This window comes from Rhinolophus hipposideros, assembly GCF_964194185.1.
Source record: "Rhinolophus hipposideros genome assembly, chromosome: 7".
Taxonomy (NCBI): Eukaryota; Metazoa; Chordata; class Mammalia; order Chiroptera; family Rhinolophidae; genus Rhinolophus; species Rhinolophus hipposideros.
The window spans coordinates 56,550,890-56,575,768 of record NC_138053.1 but is presented as its reverse complement, the minus strand read 5'-3'; positions in this window follow the sequence as shown (position 1 = coordinate 56,575,768).

Genomic DNA, 24,879 nt, shown 5'->3' with positions numbered 1-24,879 from the left:
TCATTTCCTCCCCTGCAGCCCTAGTAACCACCATTCTTCTACTTTCAGTTTCTATGAATTTGACTACTTTAGATACCTCTATAAGTAGAATCATACAGTATCCCTACTTTTGTGTCTGGCTTATTTCACTTAGCATAATGTCTTCATTCATGACTTTGTCATACGTTTCATCCATAAGGTTCATGTTGTAACATGTGTCAGAATTTCCTTCCTTTTTAGGGTCGAATGACATTCCATTGTATGTGAGTGACAATTTGCCTCTGTTAACCATCTTCTGTTTAAACTATAAATCATTTCCATAATCATCGTTCACCATATTACATTGGCCTCACTCATAATACTGGTCTTTATTTATCCATTTACTCATAGCTGGACATTTGGGTTGCTTCTACCTCTTGGCTACTGTGAATAGTGCTGCTATGAACATGAGTGTGCAAATATCACTTCAAGACCCTACTTTTAATTCTTTTGGCTATATTCTCAGAAGTAAAATTGCTGGGTCATATGGTAATTCTATTTTTAATTTATTTTTTGAGGAACTGCCATTCTGTTTTCCATAGCAGCTGTATCATTTTACCTTTAGGTCTCCCATCTTTCAAAGGAGGCTCCGTTTTCTCAACTGTGCATGGAGAGTTGGCCCAGGAGATCTCAAATATACTACTGATATTCAATAATTCCACTTGAGTAGGAGGAAGAGGAGGTGTAGGAAATACCTATCACAGGGAAACTGCAAAAGAGCTTCTGCCTTTCTTGCTTTAATCCCCTCCATGCATGTACCTTCTAGTCAAGCAAGTGGTAAGAGTCCCAAATGAGAATGTGCACTAAATAACTTCAAACGGTAGTTTCAAGTCTTCCAGCATGTGCTTGATAGTACCTGAGGCAGAATCTCATTGTTGGATAGCTCATTGCTCTTCCTGTTAGAAAAAGTCTTCTTGATATTAATCCTGACTTGCCTCCCTGTACCTTTCACCTATTAATTCAAATCCTCTCCACTAGAATTACATGGAACAAGCCTACGTGCTTGATTTGCATCTTGGTGTAGTGTATGTGTGTGCATGGGGTCCCTATAGTTTGTGGTCGATTGTGGGGTAGGTCTCAAGGCTCGGGTACGTTTTATGACACCAGAAAGACCAGTGTTATGAGTGAGGCCAATGTAATATGGTGAACGATGATTATGGAAATGATTTACAGTTTAAACAGAAGATGGTTAACAGAGGCAAATTGTCACTCACATATTCCTCTAGTTACATTAACTTGTAACCAACAGTACATTTACTACAAAAGCCAATTTTCAACATAGTAGAAAAATTTCCCCTCAACTTTCTCTCTTCTCTCTTTCCACTTGCCTCTCTTCCTGTTTCCATGTCTGCTTTGGCTCAAAGCTAGTTTTTGCTCTCCTACCAACCAGCTTTGGGACCCTATGCAAGTTTCTTTACTCCTCTACTCCTTGGTTTTTCTCTCTGTGGCTCCCCAAAGATGTCCACATCCTAACCCCTGGAACCTGTGAACAATAAATGAAAATTAAGGTTGGAGATGGAATTAAGGTTAACCTTAAAATGGGAAGATATTCCTGGATTATCCATAGAGGCCCAATGTAATCACAAAGGAAGAGGAAGGCAGAAAAGGTCAGAGTGATGTGATGGGATGTAACATGATAAAAACTCAACCCAGCTTTGCTGGCTTTGCAGGTGGAAGAAGGGGGCCCTGCGCCAAGGAACGTGCGTGGCCTCTAGAAGCTAGAAAGGCAAGAAAATTATTCTTCCCTACAACCTCCAGAAAGAACTGCAGTCTTTCAGACGCCTTGATTTTAGCCCAGGAAAACCAGTGCCAGACTTCTACAGAACTATAAAACAATAAGTTTGTATTGTTTTAAGCCACTAAGTTTGTGGTAATTTGCTACAGCAGCAATAGAAAACTAATATACTATCTATAAAATCCAGTTAACAATGGTATTTGTCTTAAAATGAAGACAATGCAAGTAACACACAATGCCTGATACTTACTGAGTACTCAGCACCTAGATGCTATGATTTTTAAGCCTCCTAACTTTCAAAGCCAAGGGTGATGGTACATTGGTGGCTCCACTGCAAATCCTACTATGAATGGGCCTGCCAACAGCAACTCTCCCAGAGCCAGTTGACAGTAGGAGAAATCACAATCCTTTCAAATCCATTTGGCCAGGAATGAATGCCTGCCAGTTTTCTAAAGGGATTTTCATTTTTAAATTAAAGTGGTAGATCTACCTGTCTGCATTTTTATGACTGTGGGAGCATATTCTAGCCAAAGAGCCAACTTAGCTTTTCCTACATATTCATCCCTATTTTAATTTGTATATTATAAAAATAAGCCATGGATATCTCAGCTTCAAAGCAATGCCCTGTCTGTACGCTTTTTAGAACTTACTTGGGAAGAACAGTTCATATCATGGACAAATTCAATGAAAAGAGACAGTATTTCCGGCAGGGTAAAGAATACATCCAACATTTTCTGGGAAACTTTTCTCTTGGCCTTTTGCCTAACCACCAGGCTCTCCACTGCCCCCTCTTTTGCAGTTACCCCAATATTCCAAGAAATTGCCCAATTCTAAGGACTTTCAAAATCTTAAACCAAAGTCTGTTTCCATATGCCTTAGGTATAAGCAACAAAAGGGCAAAAGTCCTTAGGGGAGAACTTGTCTCCCATGGGTTCTGCAAAAAAATGTCAATGTAACATTTATGGTCAAGACTTTACATGCATACAAGTCAGAAAAGCTTTATTTATGGCCTGCCCAGCCATTGTAAGATACTTGCCTCCCTCTCATTGTTTGGGGGCGTCATGTAGGTCATTAACCTTAATGCTATGCCAGCCCTTATTTGGACTCTTCTAATCCCAATTTCATCTCACCATTTACATTTGTTGTCTTTGGCATAGAAAATAAAAAGAGAAAAAGAACCATTGTTGACTGCACATTCAAATAAACACAGCATTCACATGGACCGGGGTGTGATGGCAGATGCGAATCAAGAAATCTGGCTTGGTGATGGGTTGAAGGTAGCAAGGGGAGGGCTGCTGGCTGACTGTGTGGGGTGGTGTTTTTTTTGGGGGGTCAAATATTTCAATTCCTTTCATGCTGTTGGTACATGCACCTTGTTTATGCAAGGTCAGCATTTCAAAGAATGGTATGATTTTCATATTTTATATTTCTTTTTCAATAAGAAGAAGCAGTGAAAATGTCTCTTAAGATTATTTGATTCTTCCCCCTCCAGCAGCCAACTTAGAGTACTGAAGCAGTCCCAGGGGACTCCTCATCTCCATCCCCAGTCAAACCTTTATTTGCTTACCATGCCCCATTATCTGGGCCCCACAGAGGCGGTGAGACAGAGCCAACTAGGATGAGCCAGGGAAGTAGACAGCAAAAGTGAGGAAAGATTCTGGAAATGAGCCATACCTGGAAGGAATATGGAAATGGGATGTAATTATATAGAAAAGAGAAGGGCTTTTGTGAAGAGGGCCTAATTACAGATGGAGGGAGAAGAGAGTATTCAGTGTGTATTGTCTGAATGACAGAACAAGCTCATTTCCTCCTCCAGGGGACCCAGCCCAAAGGAAAGGACTTGAGCGGCAGCAAGATGGCTGGGGTTGAGACCTAAAGAATCTTCTGACCATGAGGATTGTGAGGGATAGTTTTGTTTCTTTTTCGAGATTATTCATAACTATTTTAGATGGGCAGTTTTCTTTCTATTCTGACATAATGCAATTCAAACTTAGATATGAGGAATGCATTAGGATCTCTTGATAACTCTTCCAAACTTCTCAACCAGAAGCCTGAATTCTATAAGAACTTTAAAAATATTTATGTATTTTTTTTTTTTTAACTAAAGGAAAGTAAGACATTTTTACCAATATAACATGCTGGAATAATTTATTATCTTCATTTTGAGAAAAGGGAAACTGAAACCTAAAAAGCACTAGTATTGTTTTTCTCTTCTACATGTAAGTAAAATAAAACCTTTTTTTTTTTTAAAGTTATCTAAGCATATGATTTCCAATCATTGACTCTGGATTTGACCTCTGAAAGTGCAGAAAAAAATAAGTCAGACAGAAAAAGCAGAGAACCCTATGATTTCACTGATATTGTGGTATATAAACCAAAAACAACAAAAGAACAAGACAAACAAATGAGAAACAAAAACTCATAGACACAGACAGTAACTTAGTAGTTACCAGAGGGCAAGGGGGGTAGGGGGTGGGAGATGAGGGTAAGGGGGATCAAATATATGGTGATGGAAGGAGAACTGACTCTGGGTGGTGAACACACAATGGGATTTATAGATGATATAATACAGAATTGTACACCTGAAATCTATGTAAATTTACTAACAATTGTCACCCCAATAAATTTAATTAATTACAAAAAAAAGAAAGTGCAGAAAACATAAAATGTAACATTTTTGCAAAGTGCTGTGCTTACATATTTCTTAGTTATAGTCACCTCTATTTGCTTTTACAAAGAATGAATAATATTCAAGGCAATCTTACAGATAAACATTTCCTCTTTACCAAGGAAAACCACAATACCTGAGTGACAAAATCTATATTGTTTATTTCAGTCATGTTACTGACTATGGAAGGTTGTAGGATGGGAGGGAGTATTCTAAGTTGGTAGAAAGGCTGCTAAAAAGTAGGGTGGTCAGAAAAATGCTGTACCTATTGTAAGATAATTTAAAGGGTTTGTTTTTAAAAGTGGCTGCAAAATCAAGTCCACATTTACTTATTAAGTCCCTATTGTGTACCTTCAAAATGAAACCTATACAGCTGCAGCCTATCAGAAAGCTCACACCATTGCAGGATAGGATTCAGTCCTCCTTCCTTCTCCTGACTCCAACTGCAGTGTTACAACATTATATAGATTTACCTCCCTGCCATGAAAATTGGAATGCAGTGGCCCTTTGCTTCCAAAATAAATATGAGTTTTGTTTCCCAGCATTTCCCGTCTTTTCCAGGTTCATTCCAGGAGCTTGGTTTTAAACAAGATTAAACATGCCCACAGCTGAAATAAAACTGAGTACTATGGAAATGTTGAAAGAGTGGACTTAAATCTTAGCTCCTCAAGACAGTCTAGATTCATCCCACAGCAAATGTTCCTCACAGCAGCTGCTGTTCTGGTAAACAGAAGAGAGAAGAAATATGTCATTATTTGCCTGTTAAAACTATCCCAAATTGAGAGGCCAATAGGTTGTCTGCTCCACATGTAGCTTGAATTGTTTTGTTTTGTTTTGTTTTGTTTGACTGCAACCTCTGCCTGTTGGGGACATCTTAGTTTTAAATGAAGAGAAAAATAATTTCACTTATTAGAAACTTGATTTTGTTCCTCCTTTGACATTTTTATAACTGAGTAAGGACTAGAATCAGTCTCTTTCTGCAACCTAGATTTACCATTCACTGAGTCTCCCTGTATTGTTGTCACTTGTGATGCGTGAGAACCAGTTTTAAATCTAGCAAGTCCTAGGATATTAAGAGAGAAGAGAACCAGGCAATGGACACTTGGGAAGTTATTATTACCTTTGAAGTCTTGGTTGCCTAAGCTCATGAAAGATAACTGATGCTCTGATCTCAACTTAAAATATACAGAAACACATTGGGTGGAAAACACCTCAGATATTGGCTAACTCTAGCTTCTTTGTTTATTATAAATGAGGAAGCTGAGTTCCAGAGAGACATCATGTCCTTCCAGTATTTTTTTGTTGTTGTTTGGGGGGGGGGGTGTTACTTTTGCTTCTCTCCATGTGACTTAAATAGCTCAAAAAGTCTTGCAAACAGATTTGCCCAGGTAGGAAATCCATGAATACCACAGCTACTAGCACAGAGTATTGGGCACAGAGCCAGAGAGGGTAATCTGGGTGGTCACTGTTGAACTCAGGTCAAAAGAAGGGAAATTTTGTCACAGACGGCCGTGGGAGGGTAACAAAGTTACAAAATCAGAATACACTTCTCCCTTACGGGCTATCTTTTTTTTTTTATGTTTACCATTTTATTATAAAGGATACAGCCCAGGAACAGGCAAATGGAAAAGATACATGGGGCAAGGTATGGGGGAAGGGGCAAAGAGCTTCCATGCCCTCTCGGGTGTGCCATCCTCCCAGAACTTAGATGTGTTTGCTAACCCAGAAGCTCTCCAAACCCCATCTTTTAGGTTTCTGGGCTTATGGGCTATTTTTAAGGGCCCCATCAAAAATGGCCCATGATTTGAGAAACAAGCAAAGATTGAGTAGTGCTCCCATTTTAAGATATTCCAGGCATTGGTGGTGGTTTATCACTGATCTCTAAATCCTGGTTTCTAGATGAATTTTGTAAGCAAAGTTATTTGGTTTGCCTATGTGTGTGAGTCACTACCTTCCTCTGCCACTGGTCAAATCAACTATTATTGTGGGATCTGGGATTCAAGCCCATTTAGGGGTTTGAGGAAGAATGCTCGAAGTAGTAGTCAAGAGACAGTCCATGACTGAGACGAGAGCCACTTAGCAGTAAGTGAGAGGGTCTGACCTGGCCTTGCTGTTTAACGTGTCCTCTACAGACTAGCAGCAACAGCCTCTCTGGAAACTTGTTAGAAAAGCAGAACCTGCAGTTTTACAAGATCGTCAGGTAATTCTAATGAGCATTAAACTTTGAGAGGCAGTACCTGGTCCCACACTCAGAGATTCTGATTTAATTGGTCTTGATTTACAGCCTGGGCAAGGAGACTTTGAAAGGCTCATCAGGTGATTCTAAAGTGCAGCCATGGCTGAGAGCTGTTCTAGACCTCCAAGATGTGGCCGGGGTACCGGGTAAATGCTCTTGACCCAAGGAAATGTAGGTTTCTTTTTTTGTTGTTTATTTGCCATGCAGAAATCTGCACAGAACTTTAGAGAAAGAACTTTTTAAAGAAGAAAATAATGGGGAGAAGGAAAAACCCAAGGACAGTTGGGCAAAGAGGGAAAGCTATAGTACCTAGTAATTGGGAATAAAGAAATTAATATATGCAAAGCACTTAGAAGAGTGCCTTACATATAATCAGGGCTTTATAAATATGTTGTTGATATTGTTACTATTATTGTTATTCACAGAGTAGAGATAGGATAGTACAATACCTACCTTTCGTTAGTGTCTCCTAAGTGCCCAGGCTTTTGCATTCATTATCTTACCTAATTCCTCATAAGAACATTTCCAAGAAGGTTTTATTTGGCAGGTGAAGAAACTGAAGGTTAGAGAGGCATCTTAGTCTGCTAAGCCTGGTATAACAGAATACTATAGACATAGTGGCTTAAACGACAAGCATTTATTTCTCAGAGTTCTGGAGCCTGGGGTGTCCAAGGTCAGAGTGCCAGGGAATTCAGTTCCTGCTGAAAACCCTCTTCCTGCCTCCTTGCTGTGTCCTCACTCGGTGGAGAGAGAGAACTCTGGTCTCTTCTGCTTATAAGGGCACTATTCCTATCATGAGGGTTCTCTCTTCAAGACCTCATCTAAACTTAATTAACTCTCAACGGCCCCACCTCAAAATATGAACCAAATTGGGGATTAAGGCTTCAACATATGAAAGTTCAAAGGACACAAGCATTCAGTCCATAACAAAAGGTCAACTATACTACCCAAGGTCAGAGCTCAAACCCAGATCTACTTGACCCTAAAGCACCATTTAACTTCAACCAGCATGACAGTTATCATTGTACATCCGTGGAATGTAGAAGTTGGAGGTAGACAAATAGAGGCTGAGAAAACTGGGAGGAGAACTAGGATCTACACTCTAAATGTTGTCGATTTATTAGGCTTTGTCTACTCCCAGTTCCCAGACCCTTACTCAGACTGCTGCCCAAAGGGCAGTTATAAATTCTTGTCTTTGGAATAAAGCAAAACTTGGTCATTCTATCAAAGCTCATCTCTGCATTCAAGAGAGACATCTTGCCCCTGGCTTAGCACACCAGGGCCAGGTGCCAGCTAATGAACTCCACAGCCAATTACAAAGAGGGTGGAAAGGCTAAGAAGTAGAAAGGAGTGCCAAGCCCAACACATTTCATTACCAAACTGTTAGAATTAGAAGAGGGTGTATATCAGATTGGCTAAGAAAACACGAGCAACCACTTGGGCTATGCAGTTACAAAAGGATTTGCAGTAACAGAGTCTGATAAGATATCGCCAGTGTGGATTTGTGAGGGCAGGCCTAGCTTGAAAGAACACGTTAGGTTTGTTTTGGTTTTATTTTTTTTAGAGGAGTTACTATTATAAAAGACAAAAGAAAAAAGAAAGACGAGGATTATATTTACCTAAACTTTCAAAAAGCATTTGATAAGGTTGCACATTAAAGTCGATTGCCCCAGGTAAGAAATCACGGTAAGGGATAAAATAGCTTAATGTGAAGCGAAATACTTCCCAAACAGGAAACAAACAAAAAAAGGTAATAAAAGGTAACAACATCTCTAGCTGGAAAGGGGTTACTTGAGGGGTTGTTTGAGTCCTTCTCACTCACACAATTTAATCAGAAGTCAAAGACTTTGGTGGCTCTTCCTTATTATTTTCAGGTGGAAAAGAAATTGAACTGACTATTAACAGCCTAGCAGAGTACAAAATCTACCCTCAAGTCCTCTCCACTCTAAATCTTCCTACAGTAACTACCAATGGGATGGCTCTGCTGTGCCAGGCACTGTTTTCGGCATTTCGAATGATCAGTGAACCAGAGACAAAAACCCACGCCCTCCTGGAGTTTGCATTATAGTGGGCATACAATAAATTATACATATAATGCTCTTTAATTGGGGCGAAACCAATATGTGTCATCAATGTATTGAACCCCAGGAAAGTCGCCATGGTTCAGTTAAGAATAATCAAAAGGAAATAGCTGAACAAACTCTTGAGTGTTTTATTAGAAACATCTCCTACTCTACCAGAGGCTACATGGCAAGGCTTCTGGAATTCCTTCATTTCCAGGTTAGGACTAAGGGGGTACTTAAAAGTATCCAGTTCTTGATATAAGTGTATTCCTGCACCTTTGCCCCAGCAGAACTTGAAGGTCCTTAAAGGCACAAATCACAGCAGCTCTTTTGCTTCCCACATCTTTGCCTGGCTCATGGGAAACAGCGGATGGTCAGTCCTATACCTGTTATTCACTTAGTCACTGCTTTCCATAAACTAGAGAAGACCACAGAAATAGTCATAATAGCATCTATTATTATAATAATATTCCTGGTAAGACTATGGCAAACAGTTCTCCATCTTCACGAAGGCCAGGAAAAAAAAAACAACTGGAGGAAATGAATGTGTTGGTGGCTCAGTGTCAGAACAGTTTGATAAAGACATCTTTTTTTCTAGAGATGCTTAAAATGGAAAAGATTCTCATGACCCTAAGCAGGCTTGGGATGGAGGTTTCTAAAAGCAGATAATAGTAATAATCTCTTATGTCAATTCTAACATGTACTGGGGATGCTGAGTTCACAGCAGGACATTTGGGGGATAGAGTTCCCTAAGCAGGAACTTTGTCAATGGGGCAAACACAAAGTCTTGCTGGGAGCCAGAGCCTTGGCATATCATAAACCCAGTGCTTGAGCTAGACTATTCAATGGATTGGTGACTTTGCAGACAACATAGGATGGTCACTACTCATATGACAGGGTACTAAAAACCATCCTCAGAGTCAATTCTTCATGAAGTCTTCACCTCAGAAGAAGAATGTCCAACAGAATGGGAATATGATCCATCATTGCTCTAGAAAAGTAGGCAGCAACTGTGGTCTGTCAGTTTAAAGCAAATAGATGAGGATACCCAAAGACAGGGAGGATTTCTACCCTGTGTTTTTATGGGATATGATGGCAAAGACACATAAGACTTTAAGTGATGCTGCCACTTATGAGCTAAGGCAGAACTCCTGTTTCCAAAGGCATGATAGTCATGTTTGTCTTTTCCCCCTGCTCTCATCCCTGTTGTTCTCGTCCTGCCAAATATATACACACTACACTCAGATGAGCAGTGGAGTCTTTGAGAATCTGATATTTCTTTGTTCAGTACACTTGGGCAGTTTTCCTGACCAGTTATGACTTTCTGATATCCATTTGTATCAGACTTCTCTGATACAGCAAGTCGCTTCACAACAATCTTGTCTTCGAAAATGTCAGGTTTGTCTATTGCCTTATCATTTTCTTGGCTACTTCTGAAGATTGTGAACTTCCCACAACAGGATATGTGGATCAAAAAGAAGTCTGTTATGGGGAGCACGTTACAGTTAGGACTGGTGACCTTGCTTAGATTATAAGTGTAGAAGGTACTTCTAAAGTCTCTCTTCTGAGTGTCTCATGGGCCAAGTCTTTTGTATCAGCAGAGGAGGGAACTGGAGTCCAAGTCACATAACTCAATGGTCAGTGTTCTTTCTTCCACATCACAATGCTTTCAAAACTGGCATCATTCTCTTCACAATTCCTTGCTAAACCAGAGTGCATTGTTTAGTCACTTCTTTATGAGCCTAACTTTCTCCTCCCTGTACAAAAATTGTTTACAAACTTCATATTGACAAGCCACCTTCTGACCTCAGGCCCCAGGTCCTAGAATCCCATGGATTTGGCTTCCACAGTATCTCCTTGTACTGTCCTTCCAGTCCAGGAACAACTGTAACACTGGACCTTTCTGTTCATGGAATCATGAACTGGTGATGCCCTCAGAACTCATCATGCCAAATGCCGCCATTTTACAAGGGTAGAAATTGAGCACAAGGGAGCCCTCAATTACACTGGGCTCATGACTCACAGCCTATATTCTTTCCTCTTTATAAGGCCATCTTCTACAACTCGAGCCTCAACTCAAAATTGCCCAAAGCACATTCTCTATGCTCCCAATTCTCTGCTGGCCATGATAGAGACAAAGGAGAAAAATTCAGAGAAAAATTCAGAGAAAAATTCTAACAGGTGCATTTTCTCAACAGAAGGTTGCCACTCTGAGGTTGACAGTGTCTCAACCAATGAAATGAGCTACTTCATAGACGGATGTTGGTATATAATATGAACAGTGAGAATTCTGGGTCCTAAGGCAGAGGAGAGAGTGACTATGGCTTGAATGATTCCATCAGACGCTTGAATCGTACCCTCAGAACTTGCAGAGGATGGATAGAGGCCCCTGAACCAGAGGTTCCCAGGCCATTTCTTTCTAAGTTCAGAGAAAGCATGATGTCCTGAGAAAGGGTGATGATACCAGGAACCCCAAATTTAATTTTGCCACAAATTCTCTGTGAACTTTAGATATGCCTCTTAAACTCTCTGAGACTAATTTCCTGGCCTAGTTAATCCTCTCCCAGTTTTAAGATGTTATGATGAAGGTAGAGTAACCTCTAGTTCAGGAGTTGCAAACTCAGACATTTAGTGGGCCAACAAGTTAACATAAAGGAGTAAAGTAGGATGTTTGTATAGTAAGCACTGTATTTGCCATTAAACATGTAGGATGTCTATTCTTCCTTCTACAATAAACTGTGCTGGTCCAATGTTGTCAGGTCCTGATTTTTGTCAAGAAAAACCCTAAATCCAAATTTATGTGGGAAAAATTCTTGATTTTTAATGTTGGCAGTTCAAATTTTAACAAAAACAACAGGATATGTGGGGGCAACAAACATCTCCCATCCTCAAGCTGTGATCAGCCCTGATTGGCCACTGAAAGACCACTATGTAACTAGGATAGTCTGGAGTGGCCAAGGGATGCTGGCAGGTGCTTGGAGTGTAAAGAAAGTCTATGTGTACCTTTGGAAGAACATTTCTGTGAAGAAACAAAGAATGACTGAACCACGATTTCCCCTGCAGAGGCTGGGCACTCCTGGGAGAGCTCAGAGATCTGGAATTCCCTAGCTGGGTGGTCTAAAGCGCTCAGACCGGCTGGGCTCTGCCATGTGCCCCAGGGCTCTGGGTGCCCACAGTTCAGGGAGCGCCCATTGTTAGATTACAGCTCTGCTTCGAGGAATGAGAAAGTGCCTAGAGGTTCTCACTTTACAACCCAGAGAAAGGAGAGGACGCCATTCCCTCACTGCTTTACTGTAGGGGAGAAGCTGGCAATGACCCAACAGTGAAACCCCAACAATGAAACCCGGGCAGAAGAGATAGGCTGTTCAGAGAGCCAGAAAGACACTAATGGGGTGGGCCCACAGATAATTAAGACACCAAAAAGCAAGCCCAATAATAGCAATGACACTAATAACAACTACTGTTTATTGACCTCTGCATGAGAAGCACTTTATAAGCAGGATCTCATTTAATTCCCACAGCGACATGGCGAAGATTAAGTAACTTGCCCAAGGTCACCCAGTAAGTGGAGAGCCCAGATGCAAAATCAACTGTGCTTGATTTCAAGCTCAGGTCAAGAGTTGGTGGCCAGTGTAATTTTGAGGAACAGTGATGAGCCAAGTACAATGGCCTGGTCTGTCAATGAGGGGATCAGGCTACATGTTCCCAGGAAAATATTAATTTTCTTTTTCTACAGAAGAGGCCGCATAGCTTCAACTTTCCTCCTGGCCAAGCTGCTGTTGCTGTCTTTGTAAAACTCCCACAGTTGTGTTGTCTCAAGGAAGTAATAGTTTGTGAAACTTTTGAAAACCCAACTTTCTTGCCTGTTTCCCCAGACCAACAAGGCAGCATTTTATTATGTATGTAGCTGGTCACATAACTCCAATCATAATAAAAGAGCCATCGACCATAGAATGACCTGATTTTTCTGAAAAGCTTTTGCTGATACAGTAACTGGTTTTATTTTCCTATTAACAATGAGATTGGAAGGCTCCTTTAGCAGCTTGCTGCATGGATGACCACCACCTCGGTCTCACTCAACAGCCATACTGTTCAGAGAAAACAGTGCCAGCAATGACTGCAAATGAACCCAGTGGACAGGACTGGCACCTCATGGCACATTAAATTATTTGACTTTGTCAAGGTCACCACTCCCTGCTGTGGAATCAATCTTTCTATTAATCAGAAAAGGCATAAATGTCACAAGTTCCATTTGAGACAATGGTTAAGGGGCAAAGGAGGGAAAGAGCCAGATGATTTATCTTCATGTGCATTTGTTTGATGGAAATTTCCATACATCTTGCTGTTGTCAATCTACAGTGCAGACAGAGGAAGGGGAGGCTTTGAGGGGGAAGAAGGGAATGAGGTGAATGGGGACTCACTCACCTGGTAAAGATATCTTAACCACAGAAGGTGGTGAAATAACACAGTGAGTCTGTCAACCCCACAGTTAATCTCCAGTGTTGTAGCTTTGTTGCTTAAATATGGGCCCTGGAATCTTAGAACTTTAGAAGGACTTATGCTAAGAAGCCTGGACTTGGCTCATTCATTGGGAGAAACATTCTCACATGATAATACTGCAAAACCAGGCCAGAGCCTGCTGACCACTTAGGATGGGGTTAGGCTCTGCATGGGCACTGGAGTTGGAAGGAAGAAGAGTTACAAATGCACTATATCTGATCCCTGCTCTCAAGGAGTTTGCACTCAGGGAAGAAACAGCAACACGTGAAGCAGCCAAAAGAGGCCTGACGATGTGGACCAAGGAACATAAAACAGAAGAGGAAGAAGGGTGAGATGGGTGTGGGACTGAGTGGCACCACAGTACTACTGACTTAAGAACTTAATGTTTAATAAAAAGTTCCAAATTATTTTGCCTATTTCCCCATACCTATCAGATGAGGCATTAACGTATGTATGGAAGGAGAATGACTTGAAGAGGCTCTAAATATAAAATATTTCTCAAATTTCTATTGTGAATTAGAAGCCAACAGTTAGTTACTGATTTGTTGTTGCTTATATTCATGCTGGTTCTTTGAAGTGAAGAATGGAAATGTGGGATCCAGACATTACATGATTATTTTGGGCTTCCACCTTCCATTACATATTTTAAAGACTTTATTTAAAAAGTCTTTTAACATAAGTTTTGCTTTACTAGCCAAAAGTTAAATATCACACTTTATATAGATCATATAATCCAGGAGTTGTTAATACCTGTGCCTCCAGTAATTGGACAATAAGAAAGAATCATGGGGAAAGAGGCAAGTAGGACAGTAGGTGGGGATTCTAGGGTCCTGGAGAGGAGGACAGACTCTGTCAAAAGCAGTATTCACAACCCAGCAATACCATTGTTGCCATGTGGGGATGGCCCAGTATAGCTAGTACCTTCAATTTTTCAGAAGATGAAATGGTAATTTGTGTGTGAAATGTACTGATGTTGAAGTCATTATTTAGCGCACATGTACATGCGCGCACACACAATCTAAGGCAAAACCAAACAAAACACACACCTGGATCTGATCCGCGGATTGCTGGTTTAGAATGCCTGGTGTAGAGTAATCTATTCATTTTACAGATGGAGACACAGGAACCGTAAAGTTGAGACATTACTTGCCCGTGGTCATACAACTAGCTAAGAGCCAGGACTCAGTTTTCTTGACTCTTACATCTTAGTTTCTTTCACCATATTGTACTATCTTACAAGAAATAAATCTCAGAGGTTATAGAAAGATTCAAACTACAGAGCCTCAGAAAGAATCCTTTCATTCTCCCACAGCCCTCATCCTCAGCTGTAATGACAAACCACCACTGTGGAGTATCTGGCACCTCCAGGTGGCTACATCTCAAACTTTTCTTAACAAAGTGTTCTTTAGGATTTGTCTTGACAAAGGGAATGTGTAAGTAATTGGAATCATCTACAAAGAAAGGTAAACTACAGGGTCTTGCCTTGGCTCATTGGGAAGTTTCAAAAGAAAAGTCCTTAGTGCTTAGGCTTGCATGCGGCTGTGGCTATAGAAGGCAGGCCAGTGCTCACAGGCCCAGGAACAGCAAAATCTTCCTAGTTTACAATATGGAGTGGGAATCAGCAATGGACAGCAAGTCCTAGTTTCACTTCCTACCAAGAACAGACAGCACCTCTTCAGGAAATTCATCCCTTGATGGCTGATAAAAATAGAAGTGCAATTTATGCTTCATCCACTCCTTCTATCTTCAGGCTTTTAAGGTGTAGTTTTCGTCATAATGGCTGATTTAGATGGATTCCCGGGGTGCTGCATCACTGCTGATGACATTAATGGTCTTGGGCTCCCTGAATTTTGATTGATTACTATAATCTGTGAAACTACTTCAGAGCATAGATTTATTATTATTAAGCCTATACAATGGTGTCAGGGTCAAAGCAAGCTGGTGATATGTTGTGATGCAAACAGGGCTAAGGGGTGGACGCCACCATTTAATAGACACAAATGTCAGGAGCAAACAGTATTTCATCTTCCACTGGTGACCTGCCTCCAGGCCTTCTCCCAAACAGGTAGTGGATTTAGACTCCAATTGCACTGCGCAGGAAGTGGGGATGGGGATAGAAGGAAGACAAAACGTGTACTATTAATTAATCTCTTAAGTTGTTTCATTTCTTAAAGAGGTTTTGATAGAATTTTTATTTTAGTTCATTTAGAAATGGCTAAAGACTTCCTCCATTTTTTTCTCTGGTCTCTAGATATTGACTAGCTTGTTTTTGGAGTCTGAGAGAAATATTGATGCTCTCCTATTCATTCTCTATCAAGGAAAGAAGAAAAGGCTAAACGGAATTATATTCTTAGTCATATTATCCTTTCTTCTTTCCTCCCTTCAGAAAACTTGGCTCCAGTAATAAAAGCAAGGTAATGGATCTTATATTAGGCTAGGTTCCAGAAAGATATTCTCAGGATTGCCATTTCAAACTCCTTTTAAGAAAGGAGAGGGGTATTCAATAAAATAATAATCCACAGCTTTTGTTTACACATGGAATATAGAAAGCTGAAAAGATTCACTATTATTCTTAAAGTAATAAAAAGCCAGACTTGCACATTCACAACTTTTTGTAAATTTATCAGAGAGCTGAGGTCACACAGCAACTAACTGACCAACTAAAACTAACTCAATCTAAGGAAGACAGATGACTGCAAACAGAGATGGGATACAAGCACTTCCTGTTCTAAGGCTGGTGCAGTTGGACATCCTAGTAAGAAGGAGTCAGTGAATTGATTGGTAATGGTCAAGTGTGGGGGAACAGGACAGTATAGAATCCTGAGGGTCACAGATATAAGGGGGATTCATGCAGGTGCTTCTCCACCGACCTCTGAGGGTGCTCACAGAAAAGACTGGTGAGAGTCATGGGAAAGCATCCTGGGAGAGGAGAAGGGAGCCACTGTGAGAAAGGATTGATGCTTTGCCCAGATTCTTCCCCTGTATCTCCTCTATAGGACAAAAGCTTTAAATTGCTGTGGGGGAGAAGGAGACAACAAACACTGACAGTCCATCCCAGCTATAGTGAGAAAAAACCCTCCTACCTCAAGATAAAGAAGAACATTGAATAATGACAAAAGGGTTAGTTATCCAAAAAAGAAAACAATCCTAAATTGGAATGCACCTAATACCAGAGCATCAAAGATACTTGAATCAGAAATAGAATGAAAAGAGAAACTGATCGTTATATGTGGAGACTTCAAGACTTTTCTCAGTTATTAATACAAAGTAGGCAGAAAATCAGCAAGAATAAAAAATCCAGAAAAACGCTATCAACCAGCGTGACCTAAGTGACATCTACAGAATATTTCACTTAATACCAGCAAAATACACATTCTTTTTAAGTACACATGGACCATTCATCAAGATAGGCCACATTTCAGGCCATAAAACAAACCATAACAAACTAAAAAGACTAGAAAATCATACAAAGTATATTCTCTGACCATAGAGAATTAAACTAGAAACAAACAACAGAAAGTGTCTGGAAAATCTACACATATTTTAAAATTAAGCAATGTACTCTGACTTACCCTGGGCTCCAAGAGAAATTCTCAAGGGAAATTAAAAATATTTAGAATGGAAATAAAAACAAAATACATCAAAATTTATGAAATACAGTTAAAGCAGTACTTAGAGGGAAAATTATAGCACTAAATGCTTATATTAGAAAAGGAGAAAGTTTTCAAATTGGTTACCAAAACTTCCACCTTAAGAAACTAAAGAAGGAAGAGCAAATTAAACCCAAATGAGAAGATAGAAGAAGATAATAAAGAACAGAAATCAATGAAATTTGAAATAGAAAAACAATAGAAGAGTGCTTCCCCTATTTTAGTACTTACCATGTTATACAGATTCTATTATCCTAAAATACCTTGAATTCAAAGCTAACATTTCCTTAGTGGCGCCAATAGATTCTTATGCAATTGATCTTCCTCAGAAGTCTGGCAGGAAAAACGAGTTTGGAGGTCAATGCTCAGGATCGGCACTGCCCTCTGTTAGCCAGCAGTGCAGGTCTTACCCAGGATAGCCAAAGAGGACCTCTTCAATAATCCTAACCAAAATGCCCCATCCTCAGGGAGCTCCCAGTCAATCATGGGAGACAGGTAAACAATGCTGTGATGACAATGTACTGTGTTCTGTGGGACCTGAGGGAGCATTTCAGTTGGACAAGAGACAGTGCCAGTTAAGTTTTGAGATTGAGAATGCATGAACATGAAAAAAGAAGTAGAAAAAAGATCTGTACAAAACAACTAGAATTATTTTCACGTGTAACATAATGAGGACAGTTTAATGGAATGAAACATGCTGAACTGAAAAATCATTCACTAAAGCTACTGCTAGAGTACTATGCCTTAGAATTTTGTGAAAGCTGCTGTTTTTAGCAACTGATTCAAATCTATTTAATTTCTCTCTCTCTCTCTCTCTCTCTCTCTCTCTCTCTCTCTGTTTCTCTCGGTAATTGTGTAAGAAAGAGACAGGTATAAATAACTAACAAGAATTAGCCGTTTCTAAGGAAAGGGGCTATTGCAGACATAAGGACTCAGAGGCCAAGTTAAGGTGATAATCCATCACATTTCGGTAGATTGATGAATGGGCACTTGCATAATGGTGTACACATATCAGTAGCCAAAGAAGTTATGCATCGCCACTGAAATTCAGTGCAAAATGACATCTAAAACCCCTGAAAAGTATGTTGTTAGGCACCATATATATATATGGCACTATATAGATAGATATATAATCAAACCAGATCCTGAGACAGTAAATGGCTTCAAATGTCTGTACACTCAAGATTCTTGATATAAGATGCAGTTATATTTAGACTTAAGTCAATGTTCAAAGCTTTGTACAGAAAGCAAAAAGTTGGCTTTTATAATAACCCTATGTAACTCGGAATTGTGTGTGTGTGTGTGTTTGTGTGTGTGTGTGTGTGTGTGTGTGTGTGTGGAAAGTCTTCCCTGGAAAGGCTTCCGCAGACAGATGGTTTGCCCCCAATTAAATTGAGGGGCAATGATGAAGATGAAACTCAGAGAAGCCAAAAACCTACCTAGGGTTGGAGCAGGTATTTGTTGTCTCAACCAAAGCCAAGGACTGAAACTCACTCTGAAAAAATTATTTCAAGCACTCTTGAGAAGAGAATGTGTGCGGAGTATGAGTGAGCTCAGGAGAGGAAGAGGGAGGTTAGAAACAAACTTTAATGTGGGAGCACAGGCTATGGCCCAAAAAGAGAAGTTGAATGCCTTCTGGAAATGATGAGCCACCTACTCCACATCCATCACACCAACATGTTCTAGAAGTTTTTGTTTTGTTTTAAATAAGCTTTATTCTTGTTCCTTGAAAAGTTTGTTGCCCTCTCGTGAGCACCTAGCTTCTAGGTCAAGTGGCTTTTCTCCTGCAGCCTCTTAGAAGCACAACCTCGGGTGACTTGCTGACCTTGATAAGACAAAATAGAGAACTCAACAAAGGAATCTAATCCAAAGTGTGGGTTGTGCATGTGTGTGTGTTTCTGAAGAGTTAGTAGCATTGTCTCAACCCTCAGCTTTGTCTACAGAGCTCTATCTCCCAATCTTTTTACATCATTTTCAATGGTGGGGACCAGACACATGCATTTTTAAAAACTTCCTCCCTTGATTCTGCTCTTCAGAATACAATGAGAACCATTGTATTAGACAAGAAGTTCTCAAAGGACACTGTATTTTTCTCTGTTCAACTAGCGTTTATTGAGCATCTACAATAGGTCAGGAGCTGTTAGGAACTGGCCACAGGATACTGAATAAGAGAGGCATCGTCCCTACCCTCATGGTATTTTTATTGGGAGAGTCAGATACTACACAAATAGAGTTAATTAAATATTTACAACTGATTTAAGAACTACAAAGAAAAGAACAAACTTCTATATAACAAGCCCTTGGCCCAACACAGTATACATACATAACAAATATTTGTTAATTATCTGCTATTCCACAGGTTATTTGCATTGGGATTAAATGACCAAGTATGTTCTGGTAATAGTTATTAGGCAAGAAAAAGACTATCAGATAATTTTGAGGAACTCTGGTTTAAAACTCAAATAGGCTTCCTTAATGAAGGAGTTTTCCAGATCACATACTAGTGGGCACCGTGGGTCTCTAACACAGCTCTCGGGTATGCACAGAGTATCACAGGCACTTCTCCCCTGCAGCATCTCAGGAGCCGAATCATCTGGGGCAGTCTTTTGGAAACATTTTTCTGAGTGTTTCAGGTAGAACTTTAATGCTTCCAGCTGAAGAAGGAAAGTGTTCTTCTTTTCCGTTGCCGTCAGCTGGGCTCTGGAGAGTCTGGTGCTGACCTGGGTTTTCTCTGATAACACAACCCTGCCCTTTGCCCAGGGAATACTCCCTATGCCACCCAGACACAGAGAACAAGGGGAGCAGCACACTGCCAAATGATCGCTTACTCAGTGAAAATGAAAGGGCCTCAATGCATTCAAGATCTGCATGCAGAAATAAGCTCTGCAATCTGAGTGCCTAGTGACTTTGCTTGGCACCACCTAGAGGTCAAGGTCAGGGGAAGGACACAGACTCTGTCTGATGCCCTTCTGTCAGAGCTTTTGGCCACCAGCATACTTGGTGGTAGGAACAGGAAGTGTTCTCTGGACTGTGCACACTGCTGTGAAAGTTGGCAGCAAAAGTTGATCCCAGGATTTATGCAAACTGAAAATACAGACACATTGTTCCCATTTAGGGTTGCATGGAACATACTTATACTAAAAAATTATTTGTTGTTTATCTGAAATTCAAATCTAACTGGGCGTACTCTATCTTTATGCAGTAAATCTGACAGCCCTACATTGGTGCCAGCCTGTTCTGCCTATGATGAGTTCTGCCCATTGGTGCTGGGCTTTGAATAGAAGGGGCTGAGCAGGCCACCCTGCAGGTGCCATTCTGGCCAAGCCAATAGAAGCCCCATCCAGCTGCTGTGCAGAACATGCAGGACAAATCTTGCCCGGAGTCACTCCTGTTGTTGCCCTACTTGGCCAGGGTCCTCTGCTGGTGAGCAGGTCAATTCCACACTTCTCATTTCAAAACCAGGAAAAAGATGAGGTCTGGCAGCAATTTTCTGTAATATGGAAGAGACTAAAGCCGGAATTCTTGACCAGGGACAATTTGGCAATGTCTGGAGGCAGTTAGGGTTATCACAACTGGCAATGGGAGGCAGCGTTACTGGCATCTAGTGGGTAGAAGCCAGGATAAACATCCTACAGTGCACAGGACAGCGCCCACATCCAAGAAGTACCCTGTCCATAATGTTAATAGGACCGAGGTTTATAAAGCCTGGACGAGAGGAAGCTTAACCACATTCCAAAAGGCTTACCCTGGGCAAATTTGTGAAGATGAGAAAGTTTTAGTCTTCTATTCCTAACCTTTTTCCCTTCAACAACCTCCACTCTACAGAGTCCAGTGTCCTTATATGGCCCTTGGTTCTTTTAGTTGAAGAAAAACAGCATCTGCCTACTGCACCCCAATTTTTATTACAGTGCTAATGGCTTACCATACTAACTTTTCAAAACATATTCCTGTTCAAGAGATGGTGTGGCAGTCATTGCTAAATCCCCACTTCGGAGCCAATCTCTCCTTTTTCCTTACTAAAAGCATTCCCAACTTTGCCCAAGGAAGCAACGTGCCCAGTTAAGAATATTGACCCTTTAAAACTTCCCCTTGGTCAGAGGTGAATATGAAATAGAAGAGGTAGTCTACTAGGGAAGGTTTCAGGAAGGAGATTGCTTGCCTAATAAAAATGGACAGACTTTGTTCTTTCGCCTCTTCCCACCTGGAATGCAGACATCATGGGTAGCAGAGCAGCAGCTGCCCTCCTACAACTGTGAAGACAAATGCCACACATAGAAGGGGTTTGAGCAAGAGGCTAAAAAGGGGAATGAGTACTGGGCATTTCCTCGAGCTAGTGTACTATTCTGTACTAGTTATCTTCAGACTTCTTGTTACATGAGAAAAATAAACAACTTGGTCAAGATACTCATTGGGTTTCCATTACATGCAGCCCATCTCAGTCTTAACTGAAACAAAGTCCTGGAAGGAAAAATGTTTAAGCCAAGTGTGGACTCTACTAGTGAGATGCTGGGAGCCTGAGGAGTGATGGAGAATGTAGGGACAGGGGACTTCCCACTCTCCTTCACTCATACAGTGTAGGCTCCCCTGCACATAGGTAGCTGCCCTAGTTCTGACCCAAAGAAGATTAGATAAGCACTTAGCTATTAATGGTGCCAGTCAATGCCACAAATAGTGGATAAAATTTCAAGGAGATAAGTGATTAAAGGTAGGGCACTTGGGAGTACCCCAGGAGGCCCCGTGCAAATAATAATTGGCCAGTCTTCATTAGGACTGTATCTGCGCGCATCAGACCAAGGAAGATGCTTTCAATACTGCATCTTCACTTTTGAGAGAATGGGGCCAGCATGACTCCACAAAGAGGGTCTTGGATCCTTAATTGACAGAAAGCATTTATTGTCTTTTCAGATACACTCCAGGGAAGGATTATGAAAAGGCCATCCTCAATATTAATGACTGTTTGCAAAGATCTGATTCTTCTTATGAAAATTGATAGGAAGAGTCCCAAAAAGGGCAGGGACCTGGCTCTGGGCTGGACACAAGTAGCACTCTCTGAATGTTAGCTTGCATTCTATTATCATTAGCCCTATTAGAGTTTCATGGTGCAGCAAAAGAAGGTAAGAGGATTTCTCCCCGCTCTGTTTAGGATGGCAGATTGCTGTATCCTCCTGAAGGCAGCATGGAGAATCAGATGTTGTGTTATTTTATTATCTGATTATCTTATTGAGTGGTTTATAGAGAACAGCTAACAATCCATCCTAGCTCTCAGAGAGCTAGAAAGTCACAAGCCACAGGCACGGAAGCAGTTACTTCCTTTGAGAATGGGAAAGGGTGCTGCTCTGTCCTGTCAGATATGAGGTGCCCATTGCCCCACCTCTCAGGCCTCATGCTACTGGCTAGACCTAATCCCTGGGGAGGGCCCTGAGGGCTTGGAGTCACATGAGAAGCCAAGTGGTTCCAGGAGGAGGGGGGCAGACAGTGGAAGAATGAAGAGGCTGGCAGGAAAGGGAAGGGAGACCCTTTCCATCCCAGGTTTCAGGGTCTCCCTCAGATGCAGTCAGTCTGCACATATGGGCAAGTACAAGCCCCCAGATTGTTCCTGCCAAATGGGACATATATATTTAAGTTGGAGGACACAGTGCATGTAAACCATTAACAGTATTCCCAACAAAGCGACAATGATACAATATTCCCTTGTTTGGAGCCCTACCTGAATTATGCCTTTGTGTAATATAATCTGTGCAAACCGCCTCTGGGCTGGAAGCCACTGGAAGCAGGCTGGTCTCACCTGAGGTTTTTATCTGAAAGTCTTACCTAGGAAACACAATAGCCCAAGTTTACCTGATTGATTTCTTTTAAAGGTGTGTGTGTGTGTGTGTGTGTGTGTGTGTATGTGTTGAGGGGGTAAATGAACCAAACTATAACTCAAAAGTAAACGTCTTACTTGTAAAATTCATAGAGGAATAAAGATATGGGCATGAAATGCAGTACTTGAAGTCACATGTGGAGGGTGATTTAACCCAATGCTGCCACAGAGTAGTTACAGATTGTATGGTATTTGGGCAGGATATCGGTCATACTGGCAAGCACTAAGTTAAACACTAAATAGGTTCCGGGACTTTTGTTCTTCCCAAAGAAGAAGCTGCTCCCGAGGTAGGCATATCTGGCTTGTCTGCATGCCGTTCTCCAAAGATCCTCAAGCACTCTGTAAACATGACCTCATTGCTGAAGCAAGCTCACTGCCCAGAAGTGGTAAAAAGTGACGGGAAAGAACCAGCAAGAACTCTATCTTATTCTCTGATCAGAGAGTGACCTCAGGTCCCCTCACAGCCTGAAGAGAACCCTGTTGGAATATATCAGCACCTCTCTCACTGAGAGAGAATCTCCAAGTTCAGCAGGATTAAGCACACCTGATATCTTCCCTCAGGTTCCTTTGCTTATTTCTATCCTCAGCAGAACCCCACATGCCAGTCTAAATTAGGCCTCCTTTTCTTAAAGTTTATACCTTTATGAAATTTTGTAAGCTATTTCAAAATATTTGCATAGTGAATTTAAAAGGAAAGCCTTAAATAGAACAAGCTAATTTTCCATCAGTAGGACACTTGTTTAGCATAATCTTACCATGAAATACTATGCAGTTGCTTAAAAGAATATGGCTATGCTACCTATATTGCTACAGAATGATCTCTGTAGTAAGTGGAATGGTGGTCTCCAAAACGCTATGTTTATGTCCTAACCCCCAGAATGTGCAAAGGCAACCTTATTTGGAAAAAGGGCCTTTGCAGATGTAATTAACGACCTCAGATGAGATCATCCTAGATTATTTGGGTGGGCCCTGAATCCAATGAATCCAATGAAATGTCCTTATAGAGGACAGAAGAGGGGATGAGACAAACACAGAGATAAGAGGAGAAGGACAGAAAGACAAGACTGATGGATGCACAGAGTGAGCGATGCAGCTACAAACCAAGGAATGTCAGGAGCTACCAAAAGCTGGAAGAGGCAAGGAGCAGATTTTCTCCTAGAGCCTCTGGAGGAGCGCAGCCCTGCCAACATCTTGATTTTGGGCTTCTGCCCTCCAGAACTGTAAAGAATTAATTTCTGTTTCAAGTCCCCCAGTTTGTGGTAATTGGTTACAGCAGTTCTAGAAAACTAAATACAACTCCAAGACAGATTTAAGACTAGAAAACCAAAACCAGAAAACAAAGTGAAATACAGTATATACAGTATGCAGTCTGGTGTATATGCTACTATTGGTATTTTAAAAAAACATGTCTATATTTACATATGAGTTTGGACATTAAGTTCACAAACTCATCCTAGAAAAAGTGCTACGTACCTCATTGCTGAATATCACTATGGTCACCTTCGAAGTCCTCCCCTTGGGAAGCTATGCACTGATGCCAGTGCCTAGTCCACCCTTCACAGCAATTTTGGAACTCTTTCTGGAATGACCATCAGAGCTGTCATCATATTACTCTTGATGTCCTGAATGTCATCAAACTGTCTTCCTTTCAATATTTCCTTTATCTTTGGGTAAAGAATGAAGTCATTGGAGGCCAGATCAGGTGACTAGGGAGGGTGTTCCAATACAGTTATTTGTTTACTGGCTAAAAACTCCCTCACAGACAGTGCCGTGTGAGCTGGTGCATTGTCATGATGCAAGAGCCATAAATTGTTGGCGAAAAGTTCAGGTCATCTAACTTTTTCACTCAGCCTTTTCAGCACTTCCAAATAGTAAACTTGGTTAACTGTTTGTTCTGTTGGTACAAACTCATAATGAATAACCTCTCTGATATTAAAAAAGGTGAGCGACATCGTTGCAACAAGTTCACGAATTGTCAGACCTTGTACGCCTAGACTATGACATAAGGATATAAAAGAGACTGGTAACAGGGCTGTCTGTGAGGAGAGAGGTAAAAAGTGTTCTTGTGTTTTGTTGTAAATGGCATTCCATGGAGCTGGGCACTCTGATAGGCAGAAAAATGCCTCTCCCCCACCACAAAGACATC